General features: G+C 43.8%; 1 protein-coding gene across 2 annotated transcripts in view; it reads left to right on the plus strand.

The window, feature by feature from the left end:
- The first annotated feature begins 419 nt into the window (after positions 1-419).
- EXTL3 (exostosin like glycosyltransferase 3) overlaps positions 420-27,386 on the plus strand; it is a 110,208-nt gene continuing 83,241 nt past the window's right edge. Inside the window, exon 1 of one of the 2 annotated variants that reach the window (XM_079773336.1) lies at positions 420-514. The gene's annotated coding sequence lies outside the window, so the exon portion shown is untranslated. The remainder of the gene's footprint in view (positions 515-27,386) is intronic. The other variant, XM_079773340.1, reaches the window with a different exon arrangement.

The following is a 27,386-nucleotide window of genomic DNA, read 5'->3' on the forward strand; positions in this document are numbered from 1 at the left end:
ATACTTACGTGGGAGGTGGCCCCAGGCACTTTTAAAGCACCTGGTTTGTGTTTATATCTTACTGAGACAGGAGCGTTTTGCAACAAACGCTGGCTTCCTGCGGTAGCCCTAAGTGGGCAGTCAGCCTTCCCCTCTCAGCGGCAACTCTCCCAGCTCCTTCCTGCACGTTCACCCGCCGCGGGGCCAGGGCGCCCTTTGGCACTGCGCCCACCAGGGGTCAGCGCAGGCTCAGTTTTAGGCTCTGGCTTCCCACAATGCACCGGGCTCTGTAGTCCCCGCGTCGGAAGGTGACGGAGCTGCGGCTGGGCGGCCGAGCCACCAAAGGTTTGCGAAGTGCGGGCGGGGCTGCAGGGGGGCGGGGCCGGGCGGGGCCGGGCGGGGCGTCCCGGGGGCGGGGCCGCGTGGGGCGGGGCCAGGGCCCGCCGCCGCCGTAGTCCCTCCTGCGGGCAGCAGCACGGGTTCAGGTCGCGCCCTCCCCAGCAGCGGAGACCGCTCCCCCTGGCGCTGTAACAAGGTAGGGGGCTGGGGTTGGGGGCGATGTGTGGAGTCTTTTATTAGTTGTGCAAACGGGAACGTCTTAAGCTGCTTACATTTCGGGCCGGAGCAACCAGGTTTGTTCGGAGGGAATCTGTTTTAAAACTCTTTTGTCTGCGTTCCTTTCTCCGCGTCTCTGGTCTCTGCGGGGCTCTGCCCGGGGAGCCTGGTTTGGGGAGTTGGTGCCCGGGTGGTTTCCAGCTTGTGCACGGAAGCAAGCCCCGGAGCGGGGCTAGGGTGGGTGAGGACCGGTGTGGGTGCGGGCTGGGTTGTGCGGACGCAGGAGACCCTGGCGGTCGGTCGGGATCTGTTTCGCCCTGTGGGTGGGGGTCTGAGCCCCGCTGCTCCAGGTACAGGAGCCAGGGGCGGCTGTCTCGAGCCCCGCTGCGCCACCCTGTCAGGTGGAGGCCGTCCTGAGATTTAAGCTAGCGGGTGCTCTCCAGTTCTCCGGGACCCAAACACGCCGTGCCCAGGACCCCTCTCCGGGACACTGCTTCCCAAAAGTCCCTGCTGCCACCCTCCAGAGCGCCTCCCAGCGCGGCGGGCCCTAGTTTGGGGGTTCCACACTGAGAACTTCTCAGAAAGTTTGGCCGACGGGAGCCCTGGAATGTGGGGCAGCTGGGAGAGCCGAGGTCGCCGGTGTCTGTCCTCCTCAGCTTGTTTCTGGGCACACTGCCTGGCTCCCTCTATTCGGGCTCGCTCCCTGTTACCCTAGCACCCCTCGGGGGTAATGCCAGTCTGGGGTAATCCACCTTTGCCCGCTCCCAAAAGCTCCGAAGAGAGGACTACTCCGATCTCTACCCCAAGGTAGAAGAATTTACGTTTTTAAAGGTATATTTTTATACCTCACCCTATAGTCATTCCAATATATTCATATCGATTGATTTTACATGTGAAATCTAAGCAGTTTCTCTTGTTTAGTAATAAAGGTTATAATTAGGAGCACTGCCTGATAAATTCTTCAGGTGAACATGATTCCGATGAATAAATGAGCTGTAGTAAAAGGCAGAAGATGGGAAATCAGGCGAGCTTGGCTTCCAAAAACATTTCTACTGTTAAGAAGAGGTTGGATTTAATTATCTTTATTGTTCCTTCCAAATGCAAAATGCTGGACTCACCTCTTGACTTGAGATAGCAATCAAATATAAGAAAATTCAAATTATTTTAAAATGGGTATTATCACCTCACGTATTCCCAAGGAGAGAATCTAGGAGTTATTAGGATTCCACGTCTTTGTTAAGTAGAATTTCTTAATGGTCCTTAACTCCATCTCTGGGTACTTTCCTTCAGAAGTGTCAGTTCTCTATCAAAATATGAAATTATAATTGCTTATTATGTATAATATTTTCTATTTGGGAAATATTTTCCACATCTGACATTAATATGTATTTAAATGCATTGTGTATTTGTGAGTAAAAAAGGTAAACCTTTAAATGATTAAAAGCAAGAAAAAAATTGTTGCCTGGCCAGCGTGGCTCAGTGGTTGAGCATCGACCTATGAATCAGGAGGTCACGGTTTGATTCCGTGGTCAGTGAGGGTGTGCAGGAAGCATCAGTGATTCTCTGTCATTATTGATGTTTCCATTTCTCTCCCCCTTTCCCTCTCTGAAATCAATAAAAAATATATATATTTTTAAAAATTGTCTTAGCTAGTAGACATCCTCAGTTAGTGGAGATAAATGAAAAAGATGAAACTAAAATCGAATAACTCATTAATAGAAAAAAACATCCATAAGAATTAGAGGGCACTGTTTGAAGCTTAAAAGAAGCAGTTTAAGCCCTAACCAGTTTTGCTCAGTGGATAGAGCATCGGCCTGCAGACTGAGGGGTCCCAGGTTCGTTTCTGGTCAAGGGCATGTACCTTGGTTGCGGGCACATCCCCAGTAGGGGGTATGCAGGAGGCAGCTGATCTGGCGTTTCTCTCTCATTGATGTTTCTAACTCTCTTTCCCTCTCCCTTCCTCTCCGTAAAAAATCAATAAAATACATATTTTTAAAAAGAAACAGTTTAAGAACATGTTAAAGATAACATTGCACAGTAGATTGCAAGCATCAGTAAGCCCATAGCCCCAAGAGATTCATGTGGAAAGACACACCCATATAAAGAAATGTATAGATAAATTCATGGGCTTCCTAAAAATAAGTGGATCAGATGTTTCCCACATTAACTGTAAATACCATGCACGTTGGATTAATTTAAACTGTTGGCCCATTGCTTTTACAACCTTCCAATTCCTTTATTATTTCAAAAAAGGCACAGCTGGCCCAGTTCTTGCTTCTGAAAAAGGTAAACTAAAACAAACCCCACAATTGACCTCTAGCCACAGACTGGAGTTTACAGGAGTTAGCACAAACAAGCAACTCATAATTTACTCATTACTTGAGCAGATACCTCCTGAGTGCAAGACTGGACTCATTGCTTTAGCCCACTCCTAATGAAAAATAGCCATGGGTATGATTTCTTATTGGGTGCTGTGTCATCAGAACCATACAACTAGGGGCCTAGGATATTTCTCAGGACTTCTCAGAAGAACTGTGAAGACATGAGGAGCTCAAATGAAAAACACACAACTTATTTTGGAGGAAGAAAGGAATAAAGTACTTAGAAATAGTTCCCCTTTGGCTTCCATCTTTAAGGTGCCAGTATTTAAAAAAAAAAAAAAAGGTGCCAGTATTTAAAAAGCTGCTTATTATATTACGATACTAATTATAACATTAACTAATTATAGCATTCACAAAATCATCGAGATAAAGTGGCAAGAGGTGAGGCCTGGAAAGATAAGAAAGAAGATTAAAGAGAGAGGTAGGAGCCAAATCACAGAAGGTGTGGGAAGGGCGAGGGGGGCCACTGAACACTTAGTGGGAGAGGGACAGGATCAGAGCTGCTTTAGGTAGCTCATCGGAAGCCTGTGAAGGACAGACTTAAGAGGCTAGGAGGCAGGAAGAACTGCTAGGAGGCTGTAGCAGTGATTAGGAAAGAAATGATGAGGGCTTAGCATTTACAGAATGCATTACCAGTTTCCGCTTTCTCATACATTATTTCATTTGGTTTTCATAACGGTTCTTTGCAGCCAGTAGGTTAATATTCATATCTTCATTTTGTAAGCTTACCTCAGCGCGTTGTGTTCATCATCCCTGACCTTTATAAAAAACACTATAAATCAGGTATTACTAGCCCACTTTACAGACGTGCATACTGAGGCGGGTTAAGGAGCAGCCCTAGGCCCAGTGTCTAGTGCAGGACTCATTTTGAATAGCGGGTGGGTCCTGCTCCACTAAAGAATGAGGCAAGACAACTCTTCCAGGCAAACCTATACCCCGAAAACACCTCTCAGGGGTCAGCAATGGCAGTGAGACCGCAGTGCCCTGTAAACACTTCCGTCTCTGCAAGGGTCCCATTGAACAGAACAGTGTGGTGGTTCCTCAAAATAGTGAACATAGAATTACTATGTGATCCAGCAATTCCACCTCTGGGTATATACTGTACCCCAAAGAAGTAAAAGCAGGATCTCAAACGTATCTGTACACCCATGTTCATGGCAGCATTATTCACAATACTCAAGAGGTGGAAACAACTCAGGTGTCCATCAGTGGAGGAATGGGTAAACAAAATGTGGTATATCCATGCAATGAACTATTATTCAGTGTGGAGAGCGGCTACAGTGTTTGGACAGGTTCAAGCCTCGGACTAATGAGAGGGCACAGTCCTCTCATAGCAAACTCACGTGCAAGTCCCAGCTTGGAGGGCAAAGCCCTCCCAGCACAATTATAGCCAGAGGCTATAGTTGTAAGCTTGAACCTATGGTCCAAACACGTGGCCCCATGTGCCTGAGTGACGTGGGCTTGATAGAGTTCAGGTGCATGTAATTGAGTAGATTCGAAACCCACGAGAATGTTGTAACCGCACCCTTACTTTGCCTCGTGGAGTCTGGCTATAAAATAAAGAGATAGCTTGCCGAAGCCGGTTTGGTTCAGTGGATGGAGCGTCGGCCTGGGGACTGAAGGGTCCCAGGTTCGATTCCGGTCAAGGGCATGTGCCTTTGTTGTGGGTGCATCCCCAGTGGGGGGTGTGCAGGAGGCAGCTGAATGATGTTTCTCTCTCATCAATGTTTCTGGCTCTCTGTCCCTCTCCCTTCCTCTCTGTGAAAAGTCAATAAAATATATTTTTTTAAAAAAATAAATAAAGAGACAGCTTACAGGCTATGGTACTGTCTCTCTCCATCAGAGAGGGCAGCGTCCCACCCAGACGCAGCTTTCTTCTCTTGCCTGTCTTTTCTAAATCCTTCGCCGTCCCCACTCAGGTTCACCTTTGGCCGTGCTGGCGGCACAATTCAGCCTTAAAAAGGAAGGAAATTCTGACATCTGCTACAACATGGATGAACTTTGAGGACGTCATGCTGAGTGAAATCAGCCAGTCACAAAGGACACACTGTACAATTCCACTTATAGTAGTGACATTCATAGAAATGAAGAGTAGAATGGTGGTTGCCAGAGGCCAGGAGGCGAGGGGAATGGGAAGTTGCTGTTTAATGGGGAGAGAGTTTCAGTTTGGGGAGATGAAAAGAGTTATGGAGATGGATGGTGGTGATTTTTGTACAACAATGTTTATGTACTCAATGCCTCTGAACTGTACATTTAAAAATGGTTAAAATGGTAAACTTTATGTTATGAACAGATGACCAAAGTCCAGGCGCATGTGATAAATTAGTGAGCAGGAAGACTAGGAAATTCATTCCAAAAGTAAAACAGACATCTCGTGGAACCCAGCCCAAGGAAAGGATGCTAGCTGGACGCCTAGAGACAGATCACAGAAGTGTCAGGCGGGAAGGTACCAGAGACACCATTTAGTGACGTCTCCAGTTTTACAGATGAAAACAGTGAGGCCCAGAGTTATCGAGCGATTTTTCCCAGAGTCACTGAGCAAATTCAGACAAAGGGAGAATTCAAAGCAAAAACTTTGGGTCAACAGACAGAGGTGGTTTTCTTATCCTATCTAATAAAGAGGGAATATGCTAATTGACCATCACTCCGTCACAAAGATGGCTGCACCCACAGCTGAGGCCAAGTTCCCTTAAGGAATCTTAACAAGCAATCAGCAGGGACCTGAGGCTACGCCCTCCCCCACCCCCGTGGGGCTTGACAGGGGACCTCAGGCTGTGTCCCCTGCCCTGGCGTCAGGCTGGGGGACCTCAGGCTGCACCCCCGGCCCCAGTGCCAGGCCAGGGGACCTGAGGCCATGCCCCCCACCAGGTGGGGCTTGACAGGGGACTTCAGGCTGTGCCCCCCCCGCCCCGGCACCAGGCCAGGGGACCTCAGACCACAGCCCCCGCCTGGCAGGGCTTGACAGGGGACCTCAGGCCACACCCCCTACCCCAGCACCAGGCCAGGGGACCTGAGGCTGCGCCCCCCTGCCTGGCTGGGCTTGACAGGGGACCTCAGACTGTGCCCCCGACCCGGCGGTGCTTGACAGGGGACCTCAAGGTGTGCTTCCCGTCCTGGTGCTGGGCTAGGGGACCTCAGGCTGCTCCCCCCCCAGCCCCAGCGCCAGGCCAGGGGACCTCAGGTCATGCCCCCCCCCCCACCAGGTGGGGCTTGACAGGGGACCTCAGGCCGTGCCCCCCAGTGGGGCTTGATGGGAGACCTCAAGGTGCACCCCCAGTGCTGGGTCAGGGGAACTCAGGCTGCGCCCCCACTTAGCGGGGCTTGACGGGGGACCTGAGGCTGCGCCCCCCACCCCGGTCTGAGTTGGGGGACCTCATGCCATGCCCCCCGTCCTGGCACTGGGCCAGGGGACCTGAGGCTACGCCCCCTGCCTGGCAGGGCTTGACAAGGGTGGGACTGGCTGGGTCTGGATCTAGCCCAATGGGGGTGGGCTGGCAAGGTCTGGGTCTCACGCGATTTTGAGGTGCATGTGGGTGGGCGGGGACTTGACTTTGGGTCCCGTGGTGAGCACCAGACTCTGACAGGAGGAAGGTTTTTGTATACATTTTACTAATTTTCTTTCATCTCTGACACTTCTGTTATAGAGAAAGGGCAAATAGCAATATTAAATTATTTCCTCTAATTAATCCCCTTTTAATGTGCACGAATTTCGTGCACCGGGTCACTAGTTTAAGCAGAAAGAGAAAACAAGCTTTCCGTCTTTATCAGCCTTGATACAGCAGTTTCATAGGCTTATAATTACTGAAGAAATTTGGGTGCTTAGAATTCAGTGTCTGGTTGCTGGCTTTGTCTAGGTAAATACCTTTGTCTAGGTATTTAGGGGAAAGTGGTGATGAGTTAGAGTTTCTTCATTCATTCATTCTCAGATATTCGAGGGACCGTGTTGTGCCAAGTGTCCTCTCCAGTTTCCAGTTTTTCTGTCTAGTAACAACTGTCTGCCAGCCTTACTCTAGCCACTCTGCCAGTCACCCTTGGACATCAACTCTTAGTTAAGTCTCCTGGAAAGGTGTTTAGGGGAACAGGTAGCATCGCAGGGGAGCTGATACGAGGTAAAGTGGCAGGGTGTCAAATGCCAAAGAGAGTTGTGATTCCAATGAGGAAGCCACCCAGAGTTCAAGGATTCTCATTAGGACGATGTCTAGGGATACAGATGCAGAAGGCTTGGAGTCCTGCTCGTGTAACTCACCCTTGGCACAGAGCAAAGGTGGGGACTGCCTGGCGTTCTTAATGCCTGCATGGAGGATCAGAGTGATGCATGCAGACAAAGAAAGGTGCAAAGAAAGAGGAAGAGATATAGAAGACAGTGCAGTGTGGAAAAACCCTGATTTTTGTGGAATGACATCCCCATCTTGTGGCCTCTAAGGAGAAAGCCACGTTGGCTCTTTACAACTATGTGCAAATTGTGAATAGAGCTCCCCTTCCCCCCCACCACACACTTAAAATTCTCACCCGAGGATTTGAGAGAGAGAGAGAGAGAGAGAGAGAGAGAGAGAGAGAGAGAGAGGAGAGAGAGAGAAACTTTGATGTGAGAGAGAAACATCAGTCCATTGCCTGCCGTATGCACCCCAACCAGGGATTGAACCCCCAACCTTTTGGTGTATGGGATGATGCTCCAACCAACTGAACCACCAGGCCAGGGCAAGCCCCTTTAAAAAAAAAATCCAATATCTCCTGCTGCTTCCTGAGGTGTAGGATGCAAGGTAAAACATAACTTGCAAAATAAGGTACTAGCTTAGTAAAACAAGCACCATTGAAACCATTTAAGAAGGAGGGGCCCAGCAGGGAAGGCGCAGTGCCTGGCATATAGGACACACACACAATATATATTCTAGCTATTTTTAAAATGATAAAACATAAAAGTGGTCATAGCAGTGAAGTAGAAATAGATCCTGTCAGGCACCTGAGATGAGACATCTTGGCAAGGAATGTAGCTTTAGATTTCTTGGAAGCCACGATATGAAAGGAAACAGGTTTTCTTTTCTGACGAGATAAAATATACAGATTCAATTACAGAGAGACATTTTTTTTTTTCTGGATCTAAATTCAAGGAAGGATTTATCACATGAGCTCCCTTGGATATAATTTTGAAGCTATGTACAATGTCTTTAGTAACATTTTATGGACAACTCTAAAAACGTCACGCAGATGAATGGTTTCTTCCTTTGGCAGGAAGTATCTGCAGTTATCACGAACGTGTAAAGACTTTTTCTGTTAGAATGCTGCAGGCGTAGGATTCTGGGAGTGTCGCTTGCAGGAAGTTACCTAAGTATGAGTCAGAAGAACCTGGAAACGTGGGCAGAATAGGATAGCCGAGCGGGAAAAGGTCTAATTGCCTATTGAGCTCCGTCATCTTGAATGTTCTCATGGGGGAGAGGATCCCTGGGCAGGAAACAAGAACTAAGTGGTCCAACAGGCACTTAAGCTTTGAAGCAAGAATAGAATAAGCCCTGTGCTACTCTTGTCACAAGATGGCAGGCTCTCGGGACATGAATGCCTGCTGCTGCTGGACAGATCAGCAGCTCACCACCGGCCTCTGAATGTGCTGCAGACACACAGGTTGTGATGCAGTGGAAGGTCACGGACTTTGAAGTCAGATAAATCTGGTTCAGCTCCTAGCTCTGCTACTTAACAGGCATGTGATTGCACAAATGACTTCATTTTTATGACCCTCAATAGGATGTTAGTATCTACCTTGTATGAGTCATTTTACTGATCAGAGATAAGATATAAAAACAATAAAAAAATAGCTAACAATCAATGATGCTTAACTCAGATGAAGCATTATGTTAAGTGCTTTACCTGCATCATTTCATTTATTCTTCAAAGCAGCTCTCTGTGCTACATAACATCTGGCACCTAGTAGATGCTCATCACATGGTACATATTGGTATTACTTGTATCAGTTATAATAATGAATTGATCAGGTAAAAGGGAAAGAGGCCATCTTTGCTATTTCAGGGCAAACACAGGTTGAGGAGACAGAGAGGGCATGGGCCGGACCATCTATTTACAAACTCTTCGAGCTCAGCCAATCTGGGACTAGAACTTATTGAAGAAGCAGACAGAAATCTGGGATCTGTGAGCTGGTGTTTTTTTGTTTTTTGTTTTGTTTTTTTTTGCTTGTTTGTTTTTTATGTTACAGATCTCATTGTCACCACTACAATAAAATTACTGTGATGGAAACATAACCTGTGTTCTCAATGCAGCCACATTAACAATTTCTGGACACCATGAACAACAGTGTCCATTTTCATCTAGAATGAGGCTTGCAAACTAACTGTTCCTTTTTTACCTTTGTATGTTTGCTTTTCCCTTTGTGTTTTAGCAGAAATCCTCTTTCAAACATTCTAATCTTATCTCAGCTAGCCAGGGGGAAATAATGATTGATTCACACCTGGGCCAAGTTAAAGTTTAAACTTAACTGTTCTTAGGCCATATGGTGTCTGGTCTGGTTCCTTCTCACTTGTCTAGACTCATCCTCTGACGGCTCCCTGCCCTCCCTGTGCTACATTCATGCTGTGCAATTACAGCCCCCAGGAGTCCGCCTGTTCCACATCTCATGTGTTTTATACTCTGCTGCTCCCTCTGCTTTCCAGTGTTACACTACCGCAACCTTTTACGGCTAGGGTTCAGGACCTGAAGAAGGGGCCGTGCACGGATGAAAACACTAGACAGGAAATATGAATTTAGAAGGCATGGGGAGCCAGGTGGAAACCTCTCTCTAGTGGAGAAGCTCACTGAAACCCTGGACCTGTCAGCTTTTATTAACTTGAATACACATTTTCCCTTTAGCAATGCATACAGGCATATCAAAGGTAAAGTTTGGTAAATAGTAAAAGGATTATCAGGTAAGGGAATTGCCTTCAGCCATTGAACCCACAGCAGGGCAATATTATGCTGATTTTCAGCCCTGCTGAACATCAAAGTCCATTGGCCTTCCAATGGGTCTTTTTGCATTTATGCTAGCTACTGTTGGTTTTAGCCCCTGGCATTTTACATCTTCCCTGCCTGGAGAAATCCTCGTTCTTCAACACTGCTGAAATGTCATCTCCTCAGTGAGGCTTTCCTGGAAGGGATGATTCTATCAACATCTTGGCTCCTCTACTTGCAGTCACAGCACCTGTCACTCTATTGGCATCCATTGTTGACTCCTTCAAGGTTAGGGCTGATGTAATCTTAGCACATCCCCTAGCTTTTGGGACATGGTAACCTAAATGTGTGAAGACTGAAAAAGAGAATCAGAGTACCCTGCAGGGCCAGGAGTGATGAACTTTCCAGCTCAAGAACCTGGAAATGATAGGTGAGAAGTGGGGCAGATAAATAAAAACGCATGCAAGGAAGGCCTAGGATGGCAAAGTTCCTGCCTGGGTTTTTTATTTTGTTTGTTTGTTCCTTATGAAGAATGTTGGATAATTCAATAGGAAACACTCTCTAAAAGACAATACTATTCTGAGTATTCATGCCATGCTTCTCTGAAGTAGATATCATAAGACTCCAGAGTCATAGAAGCATGGAACAGACTGTCAAATCGCAGAGGGAAGGTTGGGGAGGGTGGGTGGGTGGGAAGAGATCAACCAAAGAACTTGTATGCATATATGCATAACCCATGGACACAGACAATAGGGTGCTGAAAGCCTGGGGTACAGGGCAGGGGTGGGCTAGAAGAGCTCAATGAGGGGAAGGAGAGGACATGTGTAATATTTTCAACAATGAAGATTAAAAAAAATACATTGCAATTCAGAGAAGACATTTTAGAGACAATATGGTTCAAACACTTTGTTATTGATTAAACTAAATGTAAGGATAGAACTTGAAAATACAGGATGGGGCAAAAGTAGATTTATAGTTGTGAGAACTTGAAACATAGTTTATTCTTGTATTATCCTACCTAATAATAGAGTAATATGTAAATTGACCGTACCTTCACTACACCCACCAGCCACGCACACCAGGAAACCATCCTGCCGGAGGCTTTCCGGCCTTGGGCACCAGCGGGGAGCCTGCCACGGATGGCAGGCAACTGGCGGTTGGCTCCTGCGATCCGTCGCCGGGAGGCTGGGGTGCGGCCGAGCCCAAGGCCAGGAAAGCCTCTGCAGGAGGCATTTTCGGCCTTGGGCATCAGCAGGGAGCCTTCGACTTGGGCACCAGCGGGGAGCCTGTGATGGATCACAGGCAACTGGGGATCCGCTCCTGCGAGGGCATCTGCTCCTGTGGTGGATTGCAGGGAGCTGGGGTCCCCTGCCCAATGGGTGGTGTCTGCAATCACAGGGAGCTGGCAGTCCCCTTCCCAGGCCTAAAGCTTTTGGCCAGAGGCTTTAGGCCTGGGCAGGGCACAGACAGTGATTGGTGTGAAGTATAGAGGAAACACCTTTTCTGACTGCACATTGGCTAAGCTTCCTGTATGCCACTGGTAATGTTCTCAGTAACTTGGGTAATAAGAATCCAAAAAGGTGATCTAGGGTTTTTCCACCACACTTCTGGAGAAAAAAACGAAGGTCCGCTGCTGGAGGGCTAAGAAATGTCATATCCTGCCCTAGCCAGTTTGACTCAGTGGATAGAGCCTCGGCCTGCCCACAGCAGGGTCTGGGTTGATTCTGATCAAGGGCATGTACCTAGGTTGCAGGCTTCTCCCTGGCTGGGGCCCAGATCAGGGCTCATGCAGGAGGCAACCAATCAAAGTGTTCCTCTCACTTTGATGTTTCTCTCTGTCTTTCCCTTTCTCTTGCACATTCTCTAAAAGTCAATGGAAACATATCCTCAGGTGAGGATAAAAAAAAAAAAAGAAAGAAATGCATATCCTAAGAAAGACACATCTTGAAAATGCCTAAAGAAAGTTGTCATTTTTTTCATGGTGAAGGGACTGGAGTCTATGTTAATGAATACACCTTGGTGGCTGTGGTGACTGGCAGTGGCTGCAGCAGCAGGGTGATGGGCCTGGTGCCTTCCCCTGACCAGCCCGGTTGCCTCCCACAAAGGGAGGCCAGACTGTGGCTTAGGCCCGCTTCCCGTGGGGATCGGGCCTAAGCCATCAGTAGTAGGACATCCCCTGGGGGCTCCCAGTATGTGAGAGGGGGCATGTTGGGCTGAGGGGCCCCCACCCCCAGTGCACGAATTTCGTGCACCGGGCCCCTAGTTATTTATTAATTAGCTATTGTATTTGCCATACAAACAACTGTAAAACTACTTTTGCCCCGCCCTATATTCATGACTGGTGGCTAGTAGATGAGATCTTTCAAGTGTAAATGTCTCACATGAACTCTTATCACTTTCAATGGAAACTTGAGAGTCTTGACACTGAGAAGGACCTTATCTAGTAGCCTCTTGGTGTTTGGTATTCGCTCAACCCCAGGGCTGTATCTGCTCTTAAGGACTTGTTGCTGGTAACTTTGATCTCTTAATTGGATGACCACTGAGATCTCAAAGCCACAGTTTGAGACTTGTTTCATTTTGTTTTTAAACCCAGATTCATGATCACATGCTAGCCTGCTGAGTTCCATCAGCCACATTGGGCTCTGCCACACCATTCGTGAGATCCCTGTGTGGCTTATCTTCATCAGGTTGGCAGTTTGCTGTGCAGAAAAGTTGAGTGTGCCATCAGCAAACTGAGAAGTTCCCCTTTTGGATCAGTAATGAAAAATATGAAAATGTACTAACACTTTTCATTTATAAAGAGAGCTTTTATAAAGTAGTGTCTCAGGATAATCAAACATTTACACACACTTCCATCTTTTCTTCCGTTTCCAAGATTTTATAAAATTATGGGATGGTTGTGTCATTGGGTGGACCCTCCTAGTTTCCAGCCAATTCTTCTGTATTTTTCTAGTCTCTCTCCTGTTCTCCACAACAATTTTTCAGACAGCCTCCATTCTCCTTAAAACTCCCACTCTCATGTTCTCCTCACTCTCGTCAAATGACCCTGCCTGCTACTTTAAGGAGAAGATAAGGCTGTCAGACAGTAGCACCTTCAAGTTCCTGCTGCTATGCTAAGACATTTTGTTAATTCTGCAGCCATCTTTTTTTTTTTTTTTTTTGTCCTGTTCCAACAGAAGAGGGATCCTTCCCTTGAATTAGGGCCAGCCTTTCAATCTGTGCCTTGACCTGTTCTCTTGACCTTCTTCCTCCTCCCTTCTCAGGACCTCTCTCAGGAAATTATTCCCTCTCCTGCATCCTCCTCATTAGCCTTTACACATTCTTCTATCTCATCCAACTGAAAACATCTCCCTCTGGCAACCCTCCCCTTCACAACACAGCTTCTTGATTTAGAACTGTTTCTGTTCACTGACTGTTCTTCTTCCCTCAACTCTTCAGCCTCCTTCAGTTGGGTTTCTACTCCCATCCCTCCATGGAAACCTTCCTCACAAAGCCACCAGCTACTGCCTTGTTGGTAAAGCCAATGCTTATATCTTAGTAATTGTCTTATCTCTCAATAGCATCTGACTTTACTGACCACATGCCTCTCTTTGGGATTGTATTTTCCTGGGCTGCTCCTCTTGCTTTCTCCTTGGGCTCAACTTCCTCCGTGTCACGTCTTCAGTGGTAGTTCTACCCTGGGCTTTCTGCTGTCACTGTCCCCACTCTTCCCAGTGTTGGTTCCAAGTGACAGAACCCCAACTCAAAGTGAACTAAACAACCAACTCACCAAACCACCAGCACCAAAAACCACAACAAAGAAAATGCATGATTCATGTGCCTGAAAAGTCCAGGGATAGATCAGGGACAGCTGGCCTCAAGACATGAAATAAGGGTGTCACAAACAGCCTCACCCCTGTCTCTTAGCTTTGTTTTCCTCTGTGTGGCTTCTTTCTGAATGAAGGCAGAACACCTCCCAGAAACTGCGGGTTTATATCCAATCCTCTTAGCAAACACAATGGAAAATTTTCTACCCAATTTCTTAAGCTGGATGTCTACAAATCATTTTTGATTCCTCACCACCACCACCCCCAACTGCTTGTCAATTTTTTAAAAAATATATTTTTAAAATATATTTTATTGATTTTTACAGAGAGGAAGGGAGAGGGATAGAGAGTTAGAAACATCAATGAGAGAGAAACATCGATCAGCTGCCTCCTGCACACCCCCTACTGGGGATGTGCCCACAACCAAGGTACATGCCCTTGACTGGAATCAAACCTGGGACCCTTCAGTCCGCAGGCCGACACTCTATCCACTGAGCCAAACCAGTTAGGGCTTAAACATATATTTTTATTGATTTCAGAGAGGAAAGGAGAGGGGGAGAAAGATAGAAACATCAATGATGAGAGAGAATCATTGATTGGCTGCATGCCCCCTACTGGCAATGGAGCCCACAACCTGGACATGTGCCCTGACCAGGAATTGAATTGTGACCTCTTGGTTCATAGGTCGACACTCAGCCACTGAGCCACATGGGCTGGGCTTAGCTTCTAAATATATCTCCATCCCTGCTGTTCATATTCAAGTTCAGGTCACTGTCTTTTTTCTAGATTCCTGTAATAGCCTCCCAGTGATTTCCTGCTTTGGGTTTTGCTGCCCTACAATCTGTTCTTCACATCACAGTCAGGATAATCTTTTTGGAAATGTGTATCTGATCCCATCCCTTGCCTACACAAACCTTTGATAGAAAGCCTAAAGCAAAACTTCTTGTTATGTTCTTATGCAAGGCTTTGAGTGACACAGCAACGGCTTCTCTTTCCTCTTTTCACTTCTCACTTTATCCCTTGTTCTGGACAGTTCAGCCAGAGATGCCAGGCTAGCCAGCTTCCTCCCAGCTCCACGCCTTTTCACATGGTGCTCCCTCCTCCTGGACCACATCCCCCCTTTCCTAAGTAACCACTATGTATCCTTTCAGGTCTCAACATAAGCCATGACTATTGAGAAGAGCCTTCCATAATGCACTATGTACATACTCTTGCTGTTAGAACATCCTTCTTTTCCATCTTAGCACTTAGCACACTTTATTGTAATTGCTTATTAAATTTAATAAGGTCTGTGAAGGCAGGTATTTCCCTAGTTTTGTGAAATATCCCCAGCATCACAGAGTAGACACTCATGAATATTTGTTGACTTGTAAGATAAAATGAGATGTGATTGTGCTAGGTGGTTTTCCCATTCTCTTCTAGATATTAGAATCTGGATAGATTCGATTTGCTACTGGAAAATCTAAAAGTATAATGTCTACTGCTTTCCTTTTTTATATTCTTATTGGTCCTCCTTAAAGAATAGTTACACTTTAGAATTGAAGAGGATCTTAGTAATCATCGAGCACTAATTCATTTCATTTAACAGATTAGAAAGAGGGAGCTCAGAGGGGCTCAGTAACTTGTACAAACCACAGAGCTATTTACATAATTGGACTAGAACTCAGAGGTCATGATGTTCAGTCCAGAGCAGCTTATGATATCAGCACTAGTGAAGTATGATTTTTATATTATTTCAAAGGAATCTTATGCCTATAGCTCACATGTTTTACCTTAAAAATATATTTTATGTGTTTTTAGTGATTTTATAGAGGGAAGGAGAGGGAGAGAAAGAAACATCATTGATGAGAGAGAATCATTGATCAGCTGCTTCCTACATACCCCTCACCGGGGGATCAAGCCTGCAACCTGGGCATGTGCCCTGACCAGGACTCAAACCATGGCCTCTTGGTTCATAGGTCGATGCTCAACCACTGAGCCACACTGGCTGGGCACATGTTTTACTTTTTAAAATGTACTTCCAGATCCTGTACATGTCAATAGGTTCTATCAGTTTTTTAGGATGAAAATTACTGGCTGGTCTAGGAATGTCTAAAGTATCCCATAGAGTCTGTCCTCACAGATCGGGTCAGGTCGGGTCGACACTGTATGTCGTTGGCCCTCTAACACCACCACGAAAAACTGGAAGTTGCACATTTGATTTAGTTGTTCCACCATTTCACCTCAGAAGGGTAATTACTAGGGAGATGCCATCTGGATTTGATCTGAGGCACACACTCATGTTGTGTAAGAGAAATAACAGACTTCTCCGTTTCACTCTTTGTGTGAACTGCTCTCCATTTCTCTGGGAGGCTCACTGATGGATGTCCATTATGAGCTAGGAGCTTGGAAAGAGATTTGCTTCCCTGAAAACCATGTTGATATTTGCAATAGACTGAGTAAGAGTGACTTTCTAAAACCAATTAAAATAGAATTGGGTATGGTGAGAAAGTAAATATTGGGGACATTTTTTAGTCAATTTTTTTAAATTTATTTTTTAATTTTAATTTATTAAAAATTTTAAAAAGCATTTTAAGGAACCCCCAAATGGAACTTGTTGACCAAAGCATTAGAAGACTTCAACTAATGGACCTATTCCAAAAGAAAATTCCTTGAAAATTCAGAGATTGTGCATAAATGTTCTTCAAGCATTAATTTATAATAAAATGTTCAGTGTACTTTTTCATTATGATCCCTTGCTTTACCTGATTATTTCAGCTAACTGAGTTACCTACCCTTTACCTCTTGCATGTGGACTTGTTATATGTTTCTGAGTCTTGTCAAGGAGTTAATGTTTTTGCTTTAGAACTAAACTTTAAGCTTCTCTAGGGCTAGGGCTAGACCTACCTATTTCATTTCTTCCACATCTTACCACGGTGCCTAATGCAATGTTCTGTGTTATTAGAATCTGGATAGAATTTGCCTCTGATGATAGAATTTTTTAAAAAAATATATTTTATTGATTTTTTACAGAGAGGAAGAGAGAGGGATAGAGAGTTAGAAACATCGATGAGAGAGAATCATCGATCAGCTGCCTCTTGCACACCCCCTACTGGGGATGTGCCCGCAACCAAGGTACATGCCCTTGACCGGAATCGAACCTGGGACCTTTCAGTCCGCAGGCCGACGCTCTATCCACTGAGCCAAACCGGTTTTGGCTGATGATAGAATTTTATGTTCCTGAATGTGAGTGGTGCCAACCAGTCTTTCTCACTCAGGGTCAACATGTTTTGTTTTCATCATTCCTTCTTCTTCTTAACTTGGGGATGTTGTTTTTCTGAAAGGAGAGAGAAAGGGAATATATAAGGAGATGCTCAATCAACCAATCTCCATTGGGGCTTGCCATGCATTTATCAAAGTTTTTGTTTCTAAAAAAGAGACTAGAAAGACAAGTTAAAAATATATTTGAAACAGATGTTTGTGCTTAAATTAAAAAATTCCAAATGCAGCCCTTTGACCTAGCAAGTCTACTTCTGGAAATCTATCCTATGGAAATAATTGAACACAGGCAAAAAGATTTAGCTCTTAACATGTTCATCTCAGCCTTGTTTATAAAGGGAAAGAATTAGGAACAACTTGAATTTTCAACCACGGGGACCTAACATAAAATAAACACAATGGAGTTCCTCAGTTTAAAATAATGTGTTTACTGACATGAAGATGGTTACAATTTATTAATTGGAAAGCTTAAGTTATCAGATGTGTACAGTTTTATCCAATTTTTTAAAAAGAAAAATATACACAAATGACTAGAAGGATATACACACATATTGTATGGTGGTAATGAAATTAAGTTTTCCTCACCTGTGTTTAAAACTTTTCTGCAATAAACTTCTATAAAGTTATTTTTAAATTAAAAACTACTCCAAACAACATGGTGTCCATTAATGTCATTATTTTATATGACTTTTTTCTCAGAAGTATTTGATTGTAAATGAATATGTTAATAGTTGAGTTCTCCATACACAGTAACTGTTAAAATGCCTAATAAGTGCCCAAAGGGCAACGTTGCTTTTACTTTCTTGCCTTGGTACCACTTTTTCCTCTCTGTGGCAGATTCCAAATCCGTAGCTACGTTAAGCTGGAGTCTTGTTGGAAGAGAGCAGGTGACTGGGTTTTATTTCTAGTTTGCTTACTAATTCTCTTTGTCACCTTGGGATGTTTACTTTTCAGCTTTTTGCTCTGTACCTCTCTCTGTAAACGGTGGAGAAGTCCCTGCTCATTTCTACCCCAGCAGATGTACTGAAAATATCAGTGCCCCCACTTGTGGCTGATCTCTGCTACAAAGCCAATAGATACATACAAGTACTAAATTAACAGTAATTCATTTATTGTTTAATTAGTAATAGTTCACCTGGCCACCCAGGATAACTTGTCACTCTTAACTACTGTGAGCATTCACTAAATTGTCAAGTTAATTCTGAGCGGTTATGTATTAATTGATTTAACAAATATCTGAAAAGTGTCAAACTGGATTCAAATTCTGGCTCTCCCATTTAACTCTGTGAGCTTGGGGAAGTAAGTTAATTTCTCTGGGCCACAATTTCCTCATTTATAAAATGAATAGTATAATACATTGTTTTTGTAAGGATTAAAGGAGATACAAAATGTATAATGCCAGAAATGAGTAGTATAATATATTGTTATGGTAAGGATCAAATGAGATGCAAAATGTGTAATGCCCAGCACAGAGTAGGCTCTCCACAAATAGTAACTGTGAAATGCCTAATATGTGCCAAATACTAAGATTCACATTTGTTCAGTCAACAAACATTTATTGAGTGCTTAGATTGGGCCAATGTTCTAGGTGTGGGGGTTTACCTCAGTGAACAAAACAGACAAAACAGACTTCCCTGTTATCATGGAGCTTACATCCTAGTAGATGCAAAGGTTAAATACAATGCTGTCCAGTCCATGGATATTGATAAGAATTACTATTATGACTATTAATGTATTATGTGCCAGTGATTTGCATACATAATCTTATTTTCCCATTAACCCTGTGAGGTAGGGATTATTGTTGTTACTCGATAGTATGGAAAGTGAGCATCAGAGAGGATATGTCAGGTAAGTTGAGAAACAAGTGGAGGAGCTGGATATGCAAGCCCCGGTTGTCTGACTCAAAAGCTTACTTCACCGCCCTGGCCAGTGTGGCTCAGTTGGTTGGGCATTGTCCCATGCCCCAAAAGGTTGCTGGTTTGATTCCTTGTCAGGGCACATGCCTGGGTTGTGGGCTCGATCCCCAGTAGGAGACGTGCAGGAGGCAGCCGATCACATTGTTTCTCTCTCTCTCTCTCAAAACCAATAAAAAACATTAAAAAAATAATAAAGCTCACTTTACTGCCTTCTTACCTTCACTTGGTGAGTCATTGGTGGTAAGTATATATGTATATATGTATGTATGTATGTATGTATTTTTACTTATGGTTCTTTCTTGACATTCTTGCCAACACTTTTAGCTCTGCAGTGGGAGCAGTGAGGGAATGAAATTTGATTTTTCTCATTTTGTATTAAAATACTTAATTATGTCTGCAGGAAGTGGTCAGAGAAAGAATAAGTAACAGCTCTGCTTAGTGTTTCTTTGGATCAATTAGGAATCCCAGCTGACTCTCCTCCCTCTGTAGAAAAGAGGTCACAATTGGAGGGAGAGGTCAGGATGCAGCCTTGAAAGAGGTGCATCGATGGGGATGGGTGGGGGCCCCCAGAGGAATTCCTTGTGTTGTGCTGCCATCCTAGCAGGCTAACTTGAAGGAAACAGTTGATGCCTCTTGTATACACCTCACGGTATTGCATCTTCATTTCCTAGCTCAGAGTCTTGAGGAAAGACACAGCTCCTCCAGCTCTAAATATCCCTCTTCCTCCTGTTCTGCAGTTGCCCAACTATCTGGAATGTTCATGTCATCAAAGTAATGCTGGATAAATACTGCTGGAATTTGAAAAATTATTGTTATGAAATCTTTCAAGCATTCAGAACAGTACAAAGAATACCATGTGCCATAACTTAGTTTTGTCACGTCGTAACATCTTGCCTTTTGCTCCAGTTACTTTTTTTAAAAGAAAAAATATAGATGTAAGTCACAGAGAAAGACAAATACCGCATGGTTTCACTTATATGTGGAATCATAAACAAAAAAAACAGAAGCAAACAAAATGAAACAATCTCATAGATACAGAGAACAAACTGATGGTTGCCAGAGGGTTGGGTAGGGGGATGGGTGGAAAAGGGGAAGAGGATTAAGAAGTACAGACTTTTATTAAATTCCACATATGAGTGAAATCATCTGGTACTCGTCTTTTTCTTACTCGCTTATTTCACTTAGCATAATGTTCTCCATAAAATCTCCTTCCTTTTTAAGGCAGAGTAGTATTCCATTATGTAAATGTGCCACAGCTTTTTTATCCACTCGTCTACTGATGGACACTTGGGCTGCTTCCAAATCTTGGCTGTTGTAAATAATGCTGCTGTGAGCATAGGGGTGCATATATTCTTTCGAATTCGTGTTTTGGGTTTCTTTGAATAAATTCCCGGAAGTGGACTCACTGGGTCATTAGGCAGTTCCATTTTTAATTTTTTGAGGTAACTCCATATTGCTTTCCACAGTGGCGGCACCAATTATCAGTGCACACTTAATGGTTTTGATTTGTTCATACTAGCCATTCCGACAGGTGTGACGTGATATCTCATTGTTTTAATTTGTTTTTCTTTGATTTTAATTTGTATTTCTTTGATGATTAGTGACGTTGAGCATCTTTTCATATGTCTGTTGGCCATCTGGATGTCCTCTTTGGAGAAGTGTCTATTCAGGTCTTTCGTCCATTTTTTAATTGGATATATATTTTTTTTTTGGTGTGGAATTTAATGAACAAACTGAACTACCAAGCAAAGTAGAGACAAACTCATAAGTAGAGAGCAGGCAGACAGTTCTGGTGAGAGGTGTGTTTTGGGGCTCGGGGTGGAGTGACTGAACAAAAAATTAAAAAAAAAAAGAGAGAACTGGACATGGACAACAATGTGGTGATTGTGAGGGGTTGGGTGGGGTAGATGGAGGTAGAAGAGAGCACAGCGGGGATAAATGGTGATGTGAAAAATAAAATGAAGTTAAAATTTAAAAAAATGTTACTTAGCTAAAGAAAAAAAGAAGTACAAACTTTCTTTCTGCCCTGGCCGGTGTGGCTCAGGGTGGGCATCTTCCCGTGCACGGAGAGGTTGCTGGTTCCATTCCTGGTCAGGGCACATGCCCAAGTTGGAGACTCCATCCCCAGTAGCGGGTATGCGAGAGACAGCCCATCGCTGTTAGCTTTCACATCAGCGTTTCTCTCTTCACCCTTCCGCTCCCTCTAAAAATCAGTAAACCATTCTTTAAAAAAACTAAAGAGCAAACTTTCAATTATAAAGTAACTCACAGGGATGTAATGTACAACATAGGGAATATAGTAAATAATAATATCATATTATAGTAAATAATATCATGATAACTGTAACGTGACAGATGGTTATTAGACTTATTGTGATGATCGCTTTATAAGGTGTATAAATGTTGAATCACAATGTTGTACACCTGCAACCAATATAATATTATATGTCAACTACATTCATAAAACTGAAACTAGGTGTAGTGGAAACCCCTGTGTAGCTCTCCCCAATTTCACGCTTCTCCTTCCCCCCCTTCCAGAGGCCACCATTGTCCTGAATTATCATTACTGTGCATGCTTTCCTCCTGTCATTTGCTACATATATTTGTATGGATAAATGCCCTTACCCATGATGCTCTGGGGCACATCCTTGTACTTGTGTCCTGGTACACATGTGCAGGAATTTCTCTCTGAGGTGTTGATCTAGGCAGGGGTGGAGAACATCCAGCCCGTGGGCCATATAAGGCCTGTGAAATCATTTGGTCTGGCCCTGCCGAGGCATTAGAGGTGAATTAATTAAATGACCAAATATAGCAGGCTAATTTTTAACTTGATAGTTTTTAAATATATATATTTTTATTGATTTCAGAAGGGAAGGGAGAGGGGAGAGAGATAGGGAATCATTGATTGGCAGCTGATTGGCTACCTCCTGTGTGCCCCCTACTGGGGATCGAACAACCCAGGCATGTGCCATCGTCCAGAACCGAACCCGAGACCCTTCAGTCTGCAGGCCCACGCTGTATCCACTAAGCCAAACCAGCTAGGGCTTAAGTTGGATAAAGAAAAATTGAATTTATTTAAGGAAAGGGGAAGAGGGGTGGGCTATCCAAAGGGAAGGGCTGCACAACACTGGGTAGATGATGGCGGCACCCAGGAGCTGCAGTTTTATCCTTACTCACAAATGCAAGTGCAGTCACTGGCAAGAAGCTCTCGTCGTTAGTGGGTCTGGGTCAGTGGGCTTGGAATGCAGATGGAATGCAGGTTTGTGATCAGGTGTCTTCTGGAAAATTTCAGTTCCTTATATGATCTGATTCTTGGTGTCCAGCAAGGTTTTTTTGTTGTTGTTATTTTTCTTTCTGGTCTTGGTTCTCCTGTGGCTGGAAGCTTACAAATGGCCATTCAGAATCATATTGCCCCACAGGCCTAACGTTTCTCCCCCCTGCCCCCCCTTTCTATTTGTTAGTAATTATTCTTATGGAATCCGAAACCGACCAGCTGACAGCTTAGTATGTCCATTACTATAGGGGAGGGTGGAGTTATCAGAATAGTTTATATTGAAGTTATTAAGTACTAAAAGACAATAACTAGAACACCTGGTAAAAGTCAGACATTTGCCACAGGGAGCTACTGCAGCAATCTTTAGAGAAAACATCCCTGCATCCTTTTCCTGGTCAGTGGGTCCCAAAGCATAAAGGTCCCCATATGTGACTTTCTTCCCAAAACGAATAGAATGAATGTAATTCTGTATATTAGCAATAGGTGTCCCAACTCCTACTAGGCAAGATGTAGAGGTCTGTTTACATAGGTTCCTCCTTGAGGTGTTCCTCGGGTTCAGTCACCACTCTTCCTTTCTGGTGCCCTCTTCTCTCTGGTATGATGGATCCAGGGCTTTACCCCTGCCAGCCTCAGAGCAGTTGGAGTGGTGAGAAGCATGTTCCAGGGTTCCTTCCATGTTGATTGTCTGGTGATCCGGTCTTCCATGTTTTGAGTAGAACTCTGTCTCCTGCTAAGAAGGGATGTAGCGGACCTGTGACAGAAAAATCCCTAACACATGCTGCATTATTAAGTACAGTCAGTGTTTGATTATATGCTGCATATAATTCTTGATTTTTAACAACATGATCTACATATGCATCTGTTCCTATAGCAGCCTGAAAAGGTCGCCCATATATTATTTCATAGGGACTCAAACCAGTCCACTTTAGGGAGCTACTCTAATCCTGAGCAGGGCAGTTGGCAATACCCGATGCCAATGCAGATGAGTGTCCTGACATAGTTTGACTATATTCTTCTTTAGGGTATGCTTCATTTTCTATTCCCCACCCCTCCCAAAGATTGGGGTGGTATGCTGAGTGGAGTTTGTATATAATACCCAAGGGAAACCTGTTGAGTGACATGGGAGTTAAAAGCTGGTCCTGAGGCAGCCACCTTATCACTTGTCTGGTTTTGCTGCTTTTCTGGGCCAGGAGCTGAAATACAACTGAGGCTTAGATTTTATCTTCAGGGAGGAAAAGGTCAGGGGGTCTAAACCGCCTGTCCAGTGATATGCTAGGGGAGGATAGGTTACCCTGGGTGCAAGGTTCTTGTTTTCCCAGTTTTGCCCTTTGCTAGGCATCTGGAACTTTCTGCCCTGGCGAGTTTCTGTACCTGGCCCATTGTCCTTACTGTGGGGGTCTATCTAACATCCCCGCCTCCCTCAAGGATTTTTGGCACTGAATTCTTTCAGAGAAAAGGGGCATAGGATCTTTTCTATAGCTGCTTCCTGCTGAAAGGGGGTGGCACTTTCCTTCAGAGCCAAAAGACCCTTGCTCTCTGTCAGAGGGACAGTGAGACCTGGGCACAGAAGGAGGTTGTGATGGTGTCTAGGGGTGGTATTTCCAAAGTAAAGGTAGGGCTTGTAACCTGGTGGAGACAAACTGTGTTACAAATCTTACTATTATTGGGGCAAAGCTAGAACAGCAAGAAAACTTTGAAGACAATTAATTGAAGACATAATTCACAACTGTGTATTATGGAGTCTATTGAAACACATTTCCCCACCCCCCCTAAAATTACCCTCATTTTTATTAAAGAGCCAAATTAAGTCTAGTTACAATTTTGCCTGATTGTTTGTATAAACACAATAAGAATAGAAATTCATTATATAGTCTTTTAAAAACCTGCTTTGCTGGAATCTCATCATTGCGCTTTAATTAGTTCCTCAGAGCAAAGGAGCTGAGCCACCTAGTTGCTATCAGGTTTTTCTGCAATACCTGTAGACTTGGGTGAATTCCTCAGGTTCTTTATGTCCCCAATGATGTCTTGAGGTACCTTCCTTGCCATGTCTTGGGAAAGCAATCTTTGTTCCTTACCTGGAAAGACTGCCATGAACCATGTGATCAAGCAAGGTACCAGGCTTTCTCCAAGGGGCTCTTACGGGCTTCTTAAGGCTTTCTGGTGACATCCAGTGACAGGCATGTCTCTCTTAGATATGACATCCCAGTCAAAATCTTGGTTAATAAAACCACAATTGGAAACTGCTCTTATTGAATTCATGCAAAGAAACTTATTGCTATGACTCATTTATTAAGAATTGTCAAATTCTGGAGGGATCAGGTAAGGAGAAAAATAGAAAAGCTTTCATAGTGGAAGTATAATTTACCGAACTGTTCTAGGGAAATAAAACAAGCTTTCATATATCTGAAAGACAGAATAACTAATCTTTTGTTTATCCTGATTATTTGCTGGTATTTCACATTTTCAGTTATTTAGAGTTCTATAAATTTTTGCTTACTTTAAAGAGATGACCTGTTTAGAAACGTATAATGTAGAGTAAGTCAGAGTCCTTGTTATGAATCTTTTCAAAGACTTAACTAACACATTTATAAATGCATCAGAGCAAAACAATGATTGTAAATGACAAACTTAAATGACATGGTTATGACTTGACTATAAAACAATTGACAAAGAACCTTGCCTTTCTGTAAGATATAACACCTCAAGATAACAGTTTCTTGGTAAGTAATAATTATTATGAAGTGACAAATGGATAATATAAAGTTTATATTTTTAGATTCAATGCAGAGTTTAAAAATATATATAAAGAACAAATAATGTGCAAGGTTTTAAATGTTATACATGGCTCATTGGAAGTATGTATTAAGCACAGGAAATAATTCATAAACACCCCAGTGTGTGGGTTACAAACATCTGGAGTTCTACTGCCAGGTGCCTTCCATAAGGAGCTATTACTCTAGGCTTGTCCAGTGTCACTGACAATATACCTGTTATTCCTGAGAATTTCCTGTTTGAACTCAACTCTGAATCTTTGCAAGTTCTTTCCTAGAGCAGACTGAAATTTCTAGAAGGTTAATTTTAATAAAAATATATGTATATTCTTATTTGGCAAAGCTTCCTGTTTAATTTTTCAAGTACATTAAATGGGCCTGATTAGCTTAAAAACTTAGGAGACATAATGAATCCTTGATGTATTTTAGGGCCCATTTTAATAACTCAAAGTCATTTCTCTGTTAAAAAAAAAAAAGTCTTTTGAAATTTAAACTTTGGGAAGGTTGTCAAATATATTTAACCAAAAGATTATATTATAAATCTTTGGTAAATCCAGGTAAAACAAATGTATGTATTATGGTAATAACTTTAAAGTATATTAATTAAACGTAAGTCAGTTTTAATAATAAATATTTTGTCTAGACCATAGGATCCTATTTGTTTTATATAAGTCATCTCTGTGGGCCGGCGACGAGGCAAGCGTTCCACCCCAGCCGCGGCGGGCTTCTGGCCGCGCCCGGCCGTGGATGGGCCTCTGGGCCGCGGAGAGCCTCTGGGCAGTGGGCGCGGAGCGGCCAGGCCCCGCAGAGAGCTACTGGCACATGGGTTTGTGTGCAGGCAGGGCTACTAGTTATATATAACATACAGACAAATACATGAAGACCATTCACATGATTTTGACATTTATGAACACATTTTGAACATACTCTTATTTTCAAGAAACACATCCACTTTCTGTAATAAAAGCTAAAAGCAGGTGAACTTAAAACTTACCTAGCAATCAATGTTTCGGTAGTTCATGTTATTTTAAAATATCTACATGTCTATCATTTAACCCAGCAATGCTCCAAAGCTTTTAAGTTACCAAAAACTTTGGAAAAGTATGTAGAGGCGTATGAGGCTGGAGAAAAGGCAGAGGGAGGAGGGGGTAGGCCCCACAGCTTGTTCCCAGGACTGCAGTTCCCAGGCCTTTGCTGTTTGGATTTAAAACTGCCACATTCTTTCCTTAGAGATAACAAGCTAAGGTTGGGGTGATAATGAGTTCCGCTTCTGATAGTAGTATCAGGACTGTTAAGTAAGTGTTTTGTAGTGAAGAAGAGGTTAAAAAGCAGCTTGCTCTTTGGGAAGGGTGGGGTGAGAAGAAGGCAAAATGTGAGATGTCTTATGGTTACAGGGGCCTAAAGGTGTAGGCATAAAGGATGCAGGAGGAGGAGCAGAGTTCAGGGTGGCGGTGGAACTCCAAGAAGGCCTGAACATACAGAATCTTGGACCATTTGCCTGAGCGGCAGTACAAATCCAATTGGAGAATGGAGTTATAATTAAGGGTGCCATTCTGGGGCCAGGCCTCCTGATTGTATAATCTATATTGTGGCCATATTGTATTGCAATGGAAAATGAGGTGTTTGGTTCTGATTTTGTCTTATAAATCGAGGGCCTTAAAGTTCTTTAAAAGGCAGGTCAGCCCAGCCAGTGTGGCTGAGTGGTTGAGATTCAACCAATGAACCAGGAGGTCACGGTTCAATTCCCAGTCAGGGCACATGCCTAGGGTTGCGGGCTCGATCTCCAGTGTGGGGCATGCAGGAGGCAGCCAGTCAATGATTCTCTTTTATCATTGACGTTTCTTCTCTCTCTCCTTCTCCCTTTCTCTCTGAAATCAATTTTAAAAATGGGGGGGGGTGTGTGTTTGGTAGGGGGCAGGCCAGTCCGAGTCAGTTTGGCTCAGTGGTTACAATGGTGACCCAGACTGAAGAGTAACAGGTTTGATTCTGGTCAAGGGCACATACCTTGTCTGTCTCTCATCGATGTTTCTCTCTGTCTCTCCCCCTTCCTTCCACTCTCTCTAAAAATCAATGGAAAAAATATCCTTGGTTGAGAATTAACAACAAAAAAGTACACCTAAAAGCTTCAGAAGTTTGAGTAGGTAGGTGTGTGTGTGTGTGTGTGTGTGTGTGTGTGTGTGTGTGACATGAGCTTTAAAATGTATGACTATTGCTAAGATAGACAGCTTGCAGGTAACCAATCACAAGGCAGTGAGGCTTATAACCAATCCCAAGAATGTTATTAAGGCAGAATTCTTTGAACAATCAGGTAGTAGCAAGCCTGTCTACCCCCTAAATTAAAAGTCGAGCGCTTCTTCTCGCCCTCCCTGGCGCAGCGCACAGTAGACACCTGACGTTCCTGTTGCAGGGGAGCTCATCCCTGTGCCCACATGGCTGATGGCCATATGGGCCTCTATACATGGGCTAATAGACTTTAATTTTTATTTATTTTTAAAATATATTTTATTGATTTTTTA

The sequence above is a fragment of the Cnephaeus nilssonii genome (assembly GCF_951640355.1).
Source record: "Cnephaeus nilssonii genome assembly, chromosome: 5".
NCBI classification, from domain to species: Eukaryota; Metazoa; Chordata; class Mammalia; order Chiroptera; family Vespertilionidae; genus Cnephaeus; species Cnephaeus nilssonii.